Below are 13,107 nucleotides of genomic sequence, written 5' to 3'. Positions count from 1 at the left end.
AACATGTAGCCAGGATAAGAATACCAAAAGTGGGTGTCCCAAGGTCCTGTGTGCTTGCTTGAGGGGGATTAAAGATCTGCTCCCAAGATTTCTCACAGCAAAAACTAAACGCAAAGCACTGATAGATATAGAGGTTTACCGTGTCCCTAAAATAAACCAGAAGAGTCACAGCTGTTTCTGATACTAAGACTTGAGGGAAGTTTCTTCTGTGTCCTCAAGAATATTTATATAAGGAAAATGATAGAAAGTATCATAAGATTGTTTCCTATCTCTTTGTTAAATGATTGCTGCGTGTGTGTAGTGGCTACATCAGAATAAGGTGGCCTGTGAATGCAACGCTCAGTTGACCTGGCTTAACTTGAGGATAAAACAATATGAAGACCAGACAGCCAGTTGACACATCGTGGAGCAAGGCTTTCAAGGTACTCGGTCTTTAATAACGAATGGCCAAGAGAGGGAAGTTACACACTGACGTATCTCGCAGGAGCCGTTCTGCAAGGCCAGGTAAGGCCAGACTTCTTAGTTTTCATAAGCAGCTGAGCTGCAGTGAGAGAATAATTCCTCTACTGACTACTGAAAACACCAATTAGGACACACAACTCAGCAGGTGGCTTGCCTCCCAAGAGAGTACACTTGGGCAAGTGAAAGCCTCTCCTCAAAATAATTCTGGTTTTGCTCTAACTCAGACAAATCAATGAGAGACTTTGCTGAGTATCAGGAACTTATAAAAATCAATAAGAAAAACAAGGTTTCAACTTAAAAAATACACTGAAAACACAATTTGCAAAGAGAGTTAGTTTCAAAGTTTAATAGTCTTTCAACATCCTGTTTTATCATTCCATGAGAAAGAAAATAGCATTAACTTGCCGATACCTGTCACTTTTCCCCAACGTGCTCTTAACCTTGGGACAACTATCCTGCTACTGCTCCTCAGAGCCGAGCTAAAACTCTGGGCATACAATGAATCCACACTGTAGCTGAGAATGTAGCTGAGCCAGAGAATGTTTTCCTCGTTGCAAACTCAAAGGTCAGGGGCCATGCAAGAATACAACAGAAATGAGGGAAATGGAAGAACACAACACCCTCCCTTACAGCTTATTTTAATTGCACTGAAAACAAATCCTGCTGGAATGTCTTTTTTTCACCACATATTTTTGTATTGTAACCCTAACTACGTCCAAGAGTTACTTTCCAATGGCTTATCGACTCTTGTTTTACACAAACACACTCTAAATGCATATTAAACATGTAAGAACACTTTGCATTTCTAAACAAATTACGTCCTGTGAAGATAAAACAAAACCAAGTGAGTTCCACCTCCTCCCAAAATCCAGATATGCCAGAAAACAAGATGGATTCTGTCAGGCTGAGCCCAAAACAAAATGGAGGCAGATGGCCACGTACTGACAGGAGGCCACACACACATACTCTGTGTCCTCGGAAGAAGCACAAACTGACATCTGCTCCCTGAAGCAGAACTAGTCTCAACAGACAACAGCTGGAAAGTCAACCAATCAGCTGCAACCTGCATCAACCAATCATTTGCATAAGCACACCTGAATGGGAATCTGTGTGGAAACTTTGCATAAAAACCCCCTTTCTGTTTCCTCAGCATATTTTTGGTTCATAGACAGAGGCTACACCTCCGCAGTTTGCAAACTGTTTTTGATTTTTTTTTTTAGCAGTAAAATTCTCATTGATTAAATTAGCTGTTTCACACAGTCATTTGTTACCTGTCCCTTCCATGGCTCTCTTACACTATTTGTTGTTTTCTCTCTTTTGTTAAGAAAAATGAATACCAGAAACATTTCACTTTATTCTTTAAGAAAAGGTAACTGTATGAGCCCAGTGAGGATAAACGGCAAACTGATACTGGCTTCAAGGCACAGAGCCAAGAGGGCCTGGAGTCCATGTGGAGACCCCACACTATCTGAAGGGGTAGCCCTGTACCAGCTCTAGCTAGCTGTGCCAGGCGACAATGCAGGGCCAGCATGACTACATCTTCTGATTTGTTTAAAGTCAAGAATCTGGATCGATTATGAGGATCAACCATAACTGTAGCTCTTGTTCTAGCCTGGAAGCTCATGAGGGCTGGAAGCATTTCTCTTGTGGCTACACACAGTAGCTGCTGAAGAAATATTTGTTGACTGCTATTATCAGGATTACTTGGTCACAATGGTCATAAATTCAAATCAAATTAGTCTAACAGGGTGCTAAAAATGTTTCAGCCAAGCCTCTAGGCTGATAACTTTCAAACACTAAAGTGAAGTTCTACACTAAGATGCAAATATTCAAAGGAAATATCTGAAAACTTGTCACATAATTCTATAGGCCCTCCCCACATCAAAGTAACTGCTTGTGAGAGATTCCCAGAGAGAGAATTTGAAGAGTATCTTTGCGGAGAGTAGTGTTATGAACTCAATCTCCCATAATGGGTGGAATGGGTTTCACTTGTCTCTCTCAAGCCTGGCGAGGGAAGCTTAACATCTGACCCTAAAAGATTAGGGAACACAGTGGACTGCCAGGTGCCTGACTTCCACGTGACAAACGTCGAGGACACAAGATGGGCTGCCTGTGGAGAGGACTGCAGTGGAACTGGCCTGTACCTCCAGAACTTGTTGCAGAAAAGGATGCCTAAATGTGGGGTTATTCTAGGTCCTTTCCTAAAGATCTGCCCAGCAGAGTGACAGGGCCTCAGTGGACAGAAGTGGGGTCAGAAGTTGGGAGTCCCAGGAGCAGCAGAAGGAGTGAGTGACAAGGCTTTCGTAAGCACATCGCCCCCCTCAGAGGAACTGCAGAGGAGAGGCCCCAGTTGAAGGGGCCCTCCAAAATAGTACAAGAGCACCTGACGAGTTGGCTTTTCATACTTGGAGTTCAGAGAGTGTCAACACTATTTTATGTCTCTTCTGCTCTTTCTCTCCCCTTCCCCTCCAATTCCAGAGAGATTGGAAACAGCAGCTAGCAGCTTGGGGGAGGTGGGATGAGAAAGAGAAGCGGCACAGCCCCGCCCCTGGGCCAGGCACCTGCTGGTACTAAGCCCTAATTCAGGGTGGGGAAGTCACGGTAGCTCTGAATGAATTAAAAGCTATGACTATTACATAAAGCTGGATGCTCTAACTTTGGAATCGCGTGACTCAGTGCGACTGTGGGATTTTTATTACCTCAGAGGTATCAAAAACTTCTCTGGACCTCCCACACTGAAAACATTTTAAGGGCACAGAGGGGGACAAAATGAAGGTGGCTGTGGTTACTCACCCCCTGCCCCCGATGTCTCCTGCATGTTCAATACACTGGTTGCAGTAACTTAGGCAAACAGGGTGATTTAATGGTTCACACAACCGAAGTGTGGGGAAGGCCAGGGTGCAGAGGGCTTCAGGATGACCGAAAGTGACTGGAATGCCACCAGGCCTCCCTGAGTTAGCTTTCCTAACCCCTATTGTGTGTTCCTCCTAGTTAGGGAACACAGCCACCAGCAATGCTCAGGCACACATCCTCAGCTCTGCCCTGAAAATGGAATGAGACTCAGGTTTCTCTGCTCCTAATGGCAAAACTCCCAGGGAAGGGCTAGGAGTGGTCTAGCATGATCCTCTCCTCACACCTGTCCTAGACACAGTGATCGCGAAGGGGTTTGTAAAAGCTTATTACTCCCACATGCCACACATGGTTAGGAGAAGCTTTTACCAGAAGGAATGTGTTGTCCTGAATAAATAAAGGCCACTTGGGAACAATAGGAAGTCTTTGAAAAATGCAGGCTAGCTAAGTCTCCCAAGTGTAATAGGTACAGCCACTGTTAAAATGGGCCAAGGGCTTTACTCTCATTCCCCTGTGGGATTTTTCTTCCCTGATAAATCTCTTCTTAAATCTTTCTCATAATGCTCTCTGGACTCCCTATTTCAACCACCTGTTTATTGTCCTCTACCTCCCCGCAGAAGCCTGGCTTGCTTTCCCATGGCTCTCCAGGGGAGACTGCCTTTCCTCTTGTCTCGCCTGAGAGGGACTGCCTCAGGGCAAGTTCACTACAGATTTGGTAAGAATGAATAACAACAAAGCCTTAGGAGTAAAAGGGTTTATACCAAGTTTTATTCTCACAGCAGGTCAAATGCTGGAATCACATCTGCCTCTGTGGCGTTTGCCATCTGTCCCCATCTCTGCCTTGGTGAGAGCACTTGGTGGAGCTCTCTATATAGTAACACCAACAATAATGGCTCATTGCCAACAGGTGTGTAAGCACTGGCCTAGCAGTAGGCCAATTACATCATCAAGTAGTTCAGGGTCAGGTTGAGGACCTTGGTCATAGGAGCTTCCATTTTTCCCACACTCCACCCCTCCAGGAGTCTCACCTCACAATCTACAAGCTCACAATCTTCCATGATGGTCCCTGTGTGAGGGAGCTGGAGCACTATAACCAGATTCCACAACAGCAACAGAGGATAACAACATACAGACAATAACGAAAATTATGATAATCCTCAAGCCTGAGGAGATGGACTGCCACAAAGTGGTCATTCCAGCTGTATTCAAACCAGTTCTACTTAGATGAGTTCCTGACTCACACTTCCCACAGGAAAATTATAATAATAATAGTTGTCCTCAAGCCTAAAGAGATCAGTTGCCATCAAGTGGTCATTCCAGTTATATTCAAACTGGTCCCAGTTCACAATTCGCACTTTCTATGGGAAGCCAGTAGCAGTACTGATAGGGAGCTCCATGCATGCCCAGCAAGTAGCAGTTCTTGCTAGGGTGTGTACCCAATCCACAAAGACTTTAGAGATTAACCTTGAGGGTATTAAGATACATGTTTTAATGACACTAACATAGGCAAATCTTGTCTATCAAGTAGGATGCATGCAAGAGAGTGGCCCTGTGAGAGGACCATGGCAGGAAATGGGTACTGTCTGGGTCTAGTATACCAAACCTTTACCCCTCTCCCCATGGGGGTTCCTGAGGGGTCTATATATAGTGCTACTGGAGGTGCATGCACTGGCCATAAAAATAAAAAACTCCCTGGTAAGATGCTCTTACCTTCTGCCCGTTTAGGATACATTACTATGATCTTTGGGGGCCACTCTGCCATTACTCCAGGAATACATAGGAGGCCAGCCTCCAGGCCTTGTACCCAAGGTCCTGTGTCAGGAGGGCCAGCCATTGCTGGTCCATGTGTCAAAATGACCAAGACCACATCCACTGAACAGAGTCTCTGGGGTTTACTTCAGTCAGTGCTGGTAGCAAAATATTATTCTGGTGACTAAGCTCCAGCTTCAAAGATTCCTCCTTGGTTTGTACTTGCAGTTGTATAGGTGTCTTGCCAATGGGCTTCAGTCCCAGGCAAGTTCACTATGGATTCAGTGTGACCAAAGAAAATGATGGTAGAACATTCTTGGGGTGAAAGGTTTATACCCAACTTTATTTCCATGGTGGCAGGTCAGTCACTAAAATCCCATCCACTCAGAGAGAGACTGTATGCAACAAGTCAATCTCTGCCCGCACAGCCATCCTCTGTGCCTCTCTGCCTGCACAGTCATCCTACACAGCCATCGTCTGGGCCTCTGTCCTCAGTGCTGCCACCACTCCAGCCTCTGCTCTGCTCTCCTGCAGCCTTGCAGCCATGCCACCATGTCACCCAGACCACTGGGCAGAGTTCTTTATATAGAGTCAATAGCAATGTATTGCCCACACGTGTGTAGTGAACTAGCCAACCAGGGCCCGGTGAGAATCCTTGCCACAGGAACTTTCATTTTATCCACAATAGGGAAGGCAGCAGTGTATGTTAGCATGTGTATGGGGCTCAATGCCCCTTTCTGGGGCTTCTCATTCAAATGCCATAGCACTACCCATAAGCAGACTGACCAGCCCTATAGACTACTGGTGTCTGACTTCAGACCAGATTTTAACCTCTCTATCATGCCTGCCCTGGTAGGATTTTATGGTATATGAAACTTCCACTTTATCCCTAATTGTTGCACCCATTCTTGTAGTGCATGTCCAGTAAAGTGGGTGCCTTGATCACTCTCAATTACCTGCAGTCAGCCACAGTCTGAAAAGAGATGTTCTAGGCCTCTTTTGGTCATTTGCTAGTCTGCACAATGCACAGGAAAAGCAACCAGAAGTCCAGTAGCTGTGTTCACACAAGCCAAGACATACTGATACTCCTCTGACACAGGCAGAGGCCCCATATAGTCTATCTGCCACCTGACAAGGGGTATCAGCCCCTTAGCTATTCTCCCAGGTTGCTGCGGGACTCGATGTAAGTCCCTTTTAAAGCACACAGTGCACTCTGCTGACTTCTTCAAAGGTCAAAAGCAGGCCCCACTGACGGGCTACATCCCACATTGACCTCTGCCCCACATGCAACAAACACTGATGTAACCATTGGGTCACATCAGAGGCAGGCTTTCCTTCTAGCCAACATACCTGGGCCAATTCATCTGCTTGACTGTTTCCTGGGGATGCCAGTGGCAAATGGCTTGTCACATGATATATTGTCACTGTTTTAGTCTGACCACAGGCCCAAAAGTCTTGCCACAACTCTTGCTTCTAAGGGCATCATTGACCAACCGTCCAGTTGGCATGGTACCATACTGGTAGCCACAGTCGCCTCAATAGATGGTCCGGCTATCAGTTCACACAACTATTGGGAAGGGCTCCTGGATGATCACAAGCCACACTGCCCGTTACTCTGCCCATTGACTGCTCTTCCATCCATACTGTTTCATTCTTAGGATGGAAAGCTACAGCCCTCTGTTGTGGGGGCTACCTATGGCTGAAGCCATCTGTGTACCATGCATCTCCAGGTGTAGAAGCTCTTCCCTCCTGATAAGGGCTCTGCTACTAATGGCTCTAAAGCAAATTCTTCTCGCCTTTCACTGGTATATGTCACTGGCCCCAATAAGTGTTGGAGGTCTTCATTCAAGGACTAGTAGAGAGGGCAGTACGCTGCTGTAGCTATGTGCCCACTTGGCCAGTGTAGGTGTCTATGCCACACCACTCTGTGATTTTTAGACCCAGTCTCATACCCACCCTGCAATGGGATAGGTGGTTATCACCGTATCAGGACCTTTCTGATGATGGGCTCTGTAGCCAACAAGGCATGGTACATGGCAGCCAATTGTTTCTCTATTAAAGTATAGCATACCTCTGCTCCTTTCCTGAGTTGAGACCAGAACCCAATAGGTTAGCAAGTTCATTCAAGCCACTGCCAGAGACTCCAGCCATAACTGTCTTTAGTCACATGAACATCCAGCTCACAGGGCCTTGATGCCTGTTTTGCAGCAGTAAAAGCAGACACACATCTCATCCCAGTCCCACCTGAGAACCTTTCATACCAAATGGTATAAGGGCCTCAGAATTTGTGCCAAGTGCAGGATAAACACTCTCCAGTAGCCTAAAAGACCCAAAATCTCTTGATATAATGTTACAGTTGTCTGTAAGAGAATTAATAGTAAGTATAACATCATACACAGTATTAGACACCCTATTCCCAATGGGATTTGGGCTTGTTTCACTCTGATAGCCTTACCCCTGTATCCATCTATAACAGTGGGGGTCCCAGAAAACCACTCAGGGTTGCCATAAATCTGTAAGCATTCAGCTCCAGTGTCCACCAGAGCCAGGACACATTGTACTTTCACTGGGGGCCAATGCATTGACATTTCAATTCTGAGGTCCCCATCCAGTCCCTCAAGTCAGGTGCCCTGACCCACCCCTTGGTCAAACTGTATTGCCCAATATTTTCCCTGTGCAAGTTCAGGCAAAGTCAGCTCACCTTCCCACAGGAAGTCTTGCAGACACACAGGCTAGGCTTGTAGCTCTGTCTCCAGCCTGTGCTTCTTGGTCCTCAGTGGCTGAAAGCACCACTCCAGCTTCAATTGCGGCTAGTAAGATTCTTTTTACTTCCCATCTGATTTCTGTCTGCTCCTGCCCCTATTAAATTAACCTACATCTGGGTGCTCATGACCTTCACAGGGCCCTTTAGACCCACGCTTCTTCTCAATAGTAGCCTGCACTCCCTTCCATGTCCGCATTGTTTAACCTCCTCCAAATCTGCCACAGTATGAGTAACCAAATTTATAGGCTGCCCTAAGTGAGGGGCAAGAATAGCCACAAAGGGTCCAAAGAGAGATGAGGAAACCATTTGCAGCACTGTATCCCTCATCCCTGCCATAAACAGCTCTGCATCTGGGCCATAATCTACTGAGTTATAAATGGCATTTTACATGCCCAACTCCCAGAACACCTGTTGGAGCTCAGTATACATCTGCCATCTAGTAGGGGAGGATGGTAAGTCATCCCATCCCTGATTAGGCCATACAGTGGTAAGTGCAGCCATTACCCACTCGAGAAGTGAATGATTCCCTGGGGTCTGATATGCATTCTGTAGTTGCTGCCACAGGCCAAGTTGAGTTGTCAGGGAGGCCAACTTTCCCATCTCTGATCCAAACAGAATAACCCCATCCACTCCTATATCCCAAAGGCACAGGAGCCAGGCTGGTATGGGCTCTGATGGTTTCTGCTGAAACCAGGAGCCCAAATCTACCAGCTTTGCCTGTGTATGAAGCATAGAGTGCTCCGCCACCTGGGGAGGGAGCTGCACCTCTCCCAAAGGATCCTAAGGTTGCTGCATCTTTATTTTCTTGACTACAATCAGGCAAGATTTCAATAGGGGAGGGGTTGGTGCCTCCAGCACTGCCTCTACCTCCATGTTCTCCCCTGGCTCCTCCACCATTTCTGAGGCTGATGGTGACTTTCTTGTTCCCCAGAATGCCTCCTCTGCAACATCCTTTACCTTTGCTACAGTGCCTCACAGCAATGCTGTCTCAGTATTCAACAGCTCTATTACCTTCTCCTCAATACCTAACAGCTGGCATTCTCGTGCTGCCTCTTCTTGTGCTTCTCACAGAAATACATCCTTCTCCTTCATGGCTTTTGCTTCTTCCACAGTGCCTTGCAGCACCACTGTCTTATTATGCAAAGAATGTTTTACCACCTCCACAGTACCTAGCAGCTTGCATTCTTGTGCCACCTCTTCTTGTGCTTAGAGATATGTCCTTTTCCTTCATGGCCTTTACTTTTTCCACAGTACCTCACAGTGACACCATCTCTTTCTTCAACACATCTTTTCTTCCTCCATAGCACCTCACAGCTTGTGTTCTTGTGCTGTCTCTTCTTGTGCTACCATTACATCCTTTACCATCTCCATAGCAACTTGCAGTGATGCCATCTCAGTCATCCACAAATCTTTGACCTCCTCCATGGCACCTCACAGCCTGCATCCTTGTGTTGCCTCTTCTCATTGTTCTCACAGGAATTCATTCTTCTCCTTTACAGCCCTTCTTAACACTGTGAGGAATAGCCATCCCACAGTGTTCCAGTCGCCTCATGGGCACTCTGTTTCTTTAAGGAATTCCCTATTTTGCAGAGGGCCTACTCTACTGCCTCAGAAGTCACCTCCACCTCCCTTGTCCTGGGAAGTGGCCCAATCCTCTAGAAGGCAAACCACATCAGACCACATGCTCACTGCAGGATACCCAAGTGTCTTCCCATCCATAGGGGCAGCCCACTGAAGTACCCTTCCGATGAAGGTAGCTTATTCCATTTTTTTTAGTCTGCAGGGAATCCTGCCAACTCTGCCAATTGAGGGGGATTGCCTCCAGGCAAGTTCACTCTGGTTCTGGTGACACCGAATAACAACAGTATGTTAGGGGTAAAAGGGCTTATAGCAAGCTTTATTCTCACGGTGGGAGGTCAAGTGTTGGAATCACGTCTGCCTCTGGTGCAGTCTGCATGCAGCAAGCCTGTCACCGTCTCTGCCTCAGGCGAGAGTACTGGGTGGAGCTCTTTATATAGCAACACCAACAATAATGGCTCATTGCCAACAGGTGTGTAAGTATTAGCCTAGCAGTAAGCAAATTACATACAATTAAGGTCCGGTGAGGATCCTGGCCGTAGGAACCTCCATTCTCCCTACACTCTCAAATGCCAAGGACCTGTGTGTACTGAGGAGGGAGTGCTTATCATGTGCTCTCGTGTAGTTTCCACCATCTTTCTTGTGTTGGGTTCATTGAGTTTCTTGGATATGTGGGTTTATAGTTTTAATCAAATTGAATAAATTTTTGGCCATTATTGCTTTGAAAATTTTTCTCCCTTCCCCTCTTTGGAGGGCTTTGATTACACATATATCAGGTGGCCTGAAGTCTCATCACTCACAGATTCTCTGCTCATTTTTTTTCCAATAGTTTTTCACTCTGTATTTCTTTTTGAAGTTTCTATTAATGTTCTTCTAATTCACTACTCTTTTCTTCTGCAGTGTTTAAGTTGCTATTTATCTATCTAGTACAGTTTTCATCTCAAACACTAATTTTTCATCCCTAGGATTCTTTTTTTTACATTTTACATATATTTCCTTAATATTTTCATGATTTTGTCCACCTTGAAGATATGAAATATGTTTGGTGTCTTTGCGACTAATTCTGTAATTGGTGTTATTTCTAGGCCTATTTCTGTTGATTGTTTTTTCTCCTTATTATGGATTGTATTTTTCAATTATCTGATCATTCTTGATTGGATAGGGGCCATATGAACTTTACCTAATTGGGTACAGGATATTCGTGCATTCTTTAAATATTTTTGAGGTGGAGTTTAGTTACTTGGAAACAGTTTGATTATTTCAAGGCCCGATTTTAAGCTTTGTAGGGATAGGGTTTGAGGAAAAACAGACTTCAGTGCTAATTTTGCCTCACTACTAAGCAATAATCTTCTGAATACATTATGCCATGCTCCATGTATTATGATGGTTTTCCACTATTTCCAGCCATGTATGAGCTACAGGGATTATTCTTTCTGCTCCTTTCCAGTGGTCCTTTCCCTGGTTTCCAGTAGTTTCTTTACACACATACACTGATAAGTGAGGATTTAAAGGGGACCCTACAGGTCTCCAGAGCTCCCTTTATGCAGCTCTCCCTTCTCTGGTCTTCTGCTTATGAATTCTGGCTATCTTGGCCTCCTCAAATTCTCAGTTCTGTTTCCTTTTAGGAAGACTCTTGGATTCTTATTGGGTTCTCCTTCCCTGCACTATGGTCTAGAAAGTTGTCCAGGCTGTTACCTTCGGCAATTATAGAGCTAACCTCATCTGTTTGCCTTCTTCCAGAAATCAGTGTTCTGTGCTATCTATTGTTCAATGCCTGAAAAAACTTGTTTTATATGTCTTGTCTGTTTTTCAGTGGTTTCCCCTTCTTCAACTTTTCCTTATCTAGTCTTCACCATGCACAATTCAGTTTAACCTGTTCAACAATCTTGCCATTGCACCCAAACCAAACTTCTCATTCCTACCTAACCCTCTCTCCTGAGCTCCAGATGGTATATCCAGCTGTTTCCTGGACATTTCCACCTCCTACAAACACCTATAACTCAGGCTGTCCCCTCAGAGTTCATTTCCACCATGCTCACACATGCAGAACCTGGATCTCCTCCTATATTTCCTACCTTAATAATTGGTACCAGTATTGACTCAGCTACCCACCTGAAACTTGAGAGAATTCCTCGATTCCTGCTTCTCTTTTATTTGTTCCCATGTTCTTTTCATTTCATCTTCTAAATGAATCTCAAATCCACTTACTTTTCTCAATTTCTACTCTCCTTGACTAAGAAGCCAGCTTCACCTCTCACCTGAATAACTGTAACAGTCTCCTACCAGATTTTCCTGCCTCCTGTTTTATCCTTCTAATAGATTATCCAATGATGTAACCAGAGCTATTCTTCTATAGGACAAATATGATCATGTCATAACTCTGCTTACAAGCTGTGAATAGCCTCTATTGTTCTCAGAATGGATCCCAGTCTCTTGGTTTACAAGATACTTCTTGGTCTGACCTATAGTAATGATTCCAACTTCACTTTTTGAGTCCCTACATAACCCCCAACTGCTCCTACCATCTTCTGTGCTCCAGCCATACTGAACTATTTTGTTTTCCTCTAAAGGATCTTTACTATCTCCATGCCTTTGTACATACTTTTCTCTTCTCCTAAAACATTATTTGGAACTCCTTTTCATATTGGTTATTTCTGACACATTGCTCCTAAATGACCCAGTCACCTCAAACTCAAAATGCTATAAGTCAGACTTCTCTTCACCTTGTCCCCGAGCCCTGTTTTGATTTTTTTGTCTTCTTTGTTTGGTAATGGCACTGTCATTCAATCAGAAATTTTTGGTGTGCCCTCCCTCTCTCATTTGTAAATGCAGATTCTCCTCTATACCATGGTCACTGCTGTCACTGTAGTTTTCACTATTGTTCAGACCATGCAACCTCTTAGTATGTCTCTGTTTTCCCAGCCTCACCTTTTGCCACTCCTCTCTAAGCAGCCTTCACATCTGAGAGATATTGCAGACCATGTTTCCAATATCTAAATGCCCCCAGTCACCTTACTGACTTGGTGAACACCCACTCATACTTCAAAAGACACATGTCACTAAAGCTAAATCGAATATATATTTTTGCAGTGTCATAAGGACCTTCATGATTTGGGCTTTACCAACCTTTCCAACTCTGTTTTGCACTATCGTCTTCTCTCCTGTGCCCACTGCTCAGGCCATTCTGGCCTTCTTTCAGTTCCTTGAAGAAGCCATGAACTTTGTCAATATGGGACTTTTCCTGAAATTTTTCTGCCTGAAATTTGTCCTCACCTCTTTATTTGGTTAATTCCTGCTTATCCTTTAGACCTTAGCTCAAATGTACTCTTTCAAAGAAGCATTCCTTTGCCCTCCTGCCTAGAATGTGCCCCCTCTCACATATTCCTTTAATGCAGTGTACTTAATTGTCCTCACAGCATTTATTCTAATTTGTAAATATTAGCTCTCCTCAGCTAGATGAGCAGTTCTACGTAGGCTCTGTCCCCTAGAGCTGTACTTGACATCCTAAATGAATGATGAATGAATGCCTTCTATGATCTAAACTGTTTGCCCACATGCTCCCTTTTCTGTGCTCTCCACCAAACTCATGGAACTTAATACATTTCTGCCAACTGGCTCATGCATCTACAATGCACATCCGTTGTTTCTGTCCTCATTTAGAGATAAGCCCCCTGAATTTCTTTCAGGGAACTACCCTTTTCCCA

At 44.8% G+C, this 13,107-nt stretch overlaps 1 protein-coding gene across 6 annotated transcripts in view; it reads right to left on the bottom strand.

Moving 5' to 3' along the window:
- Positions 1-13,107, bottom strand: part of ST3GAL3 (ST3 beta-galactoside alpha-2,3-sialyltransferase 3) — a 198,650-nt gene that overhangs the window by 98,566 nt on the left and 86,977 nt on the right. Inside the window, exon 1 of one of the 6 annotated variants that reach the window (XM_037002346.2) lies at positions 7,763-9,500. The exons of the other annotated variants lie outside the window; for them this stretch is intronic. The gene's annotated coding sequence lies outside the window, so the exon portion shown is untranslated. Of the gene's footprint in view, positions 1-7,762; positions 9,501-13,107 lie in introns of those variants that run through there. 6 annotated transcript variants of the gene reach the window in all.

Source organism: Manis javanica, chromosome 4 (assembly GCF_040802235.1).
Source record: "Manis javanica isolate MJ-LG chromosome 4, MJ_LKY, whole genome shotgun sequence".
Classification (NCBI taxonomy): Eukaryota; Metazoa; Chordata; class Mammalia; order Pholidota; family Manidae; genus Manis; species Manis javanica.
This window is presented reverse-complemented; position numbering and strand designations above follow the sequence as displayed.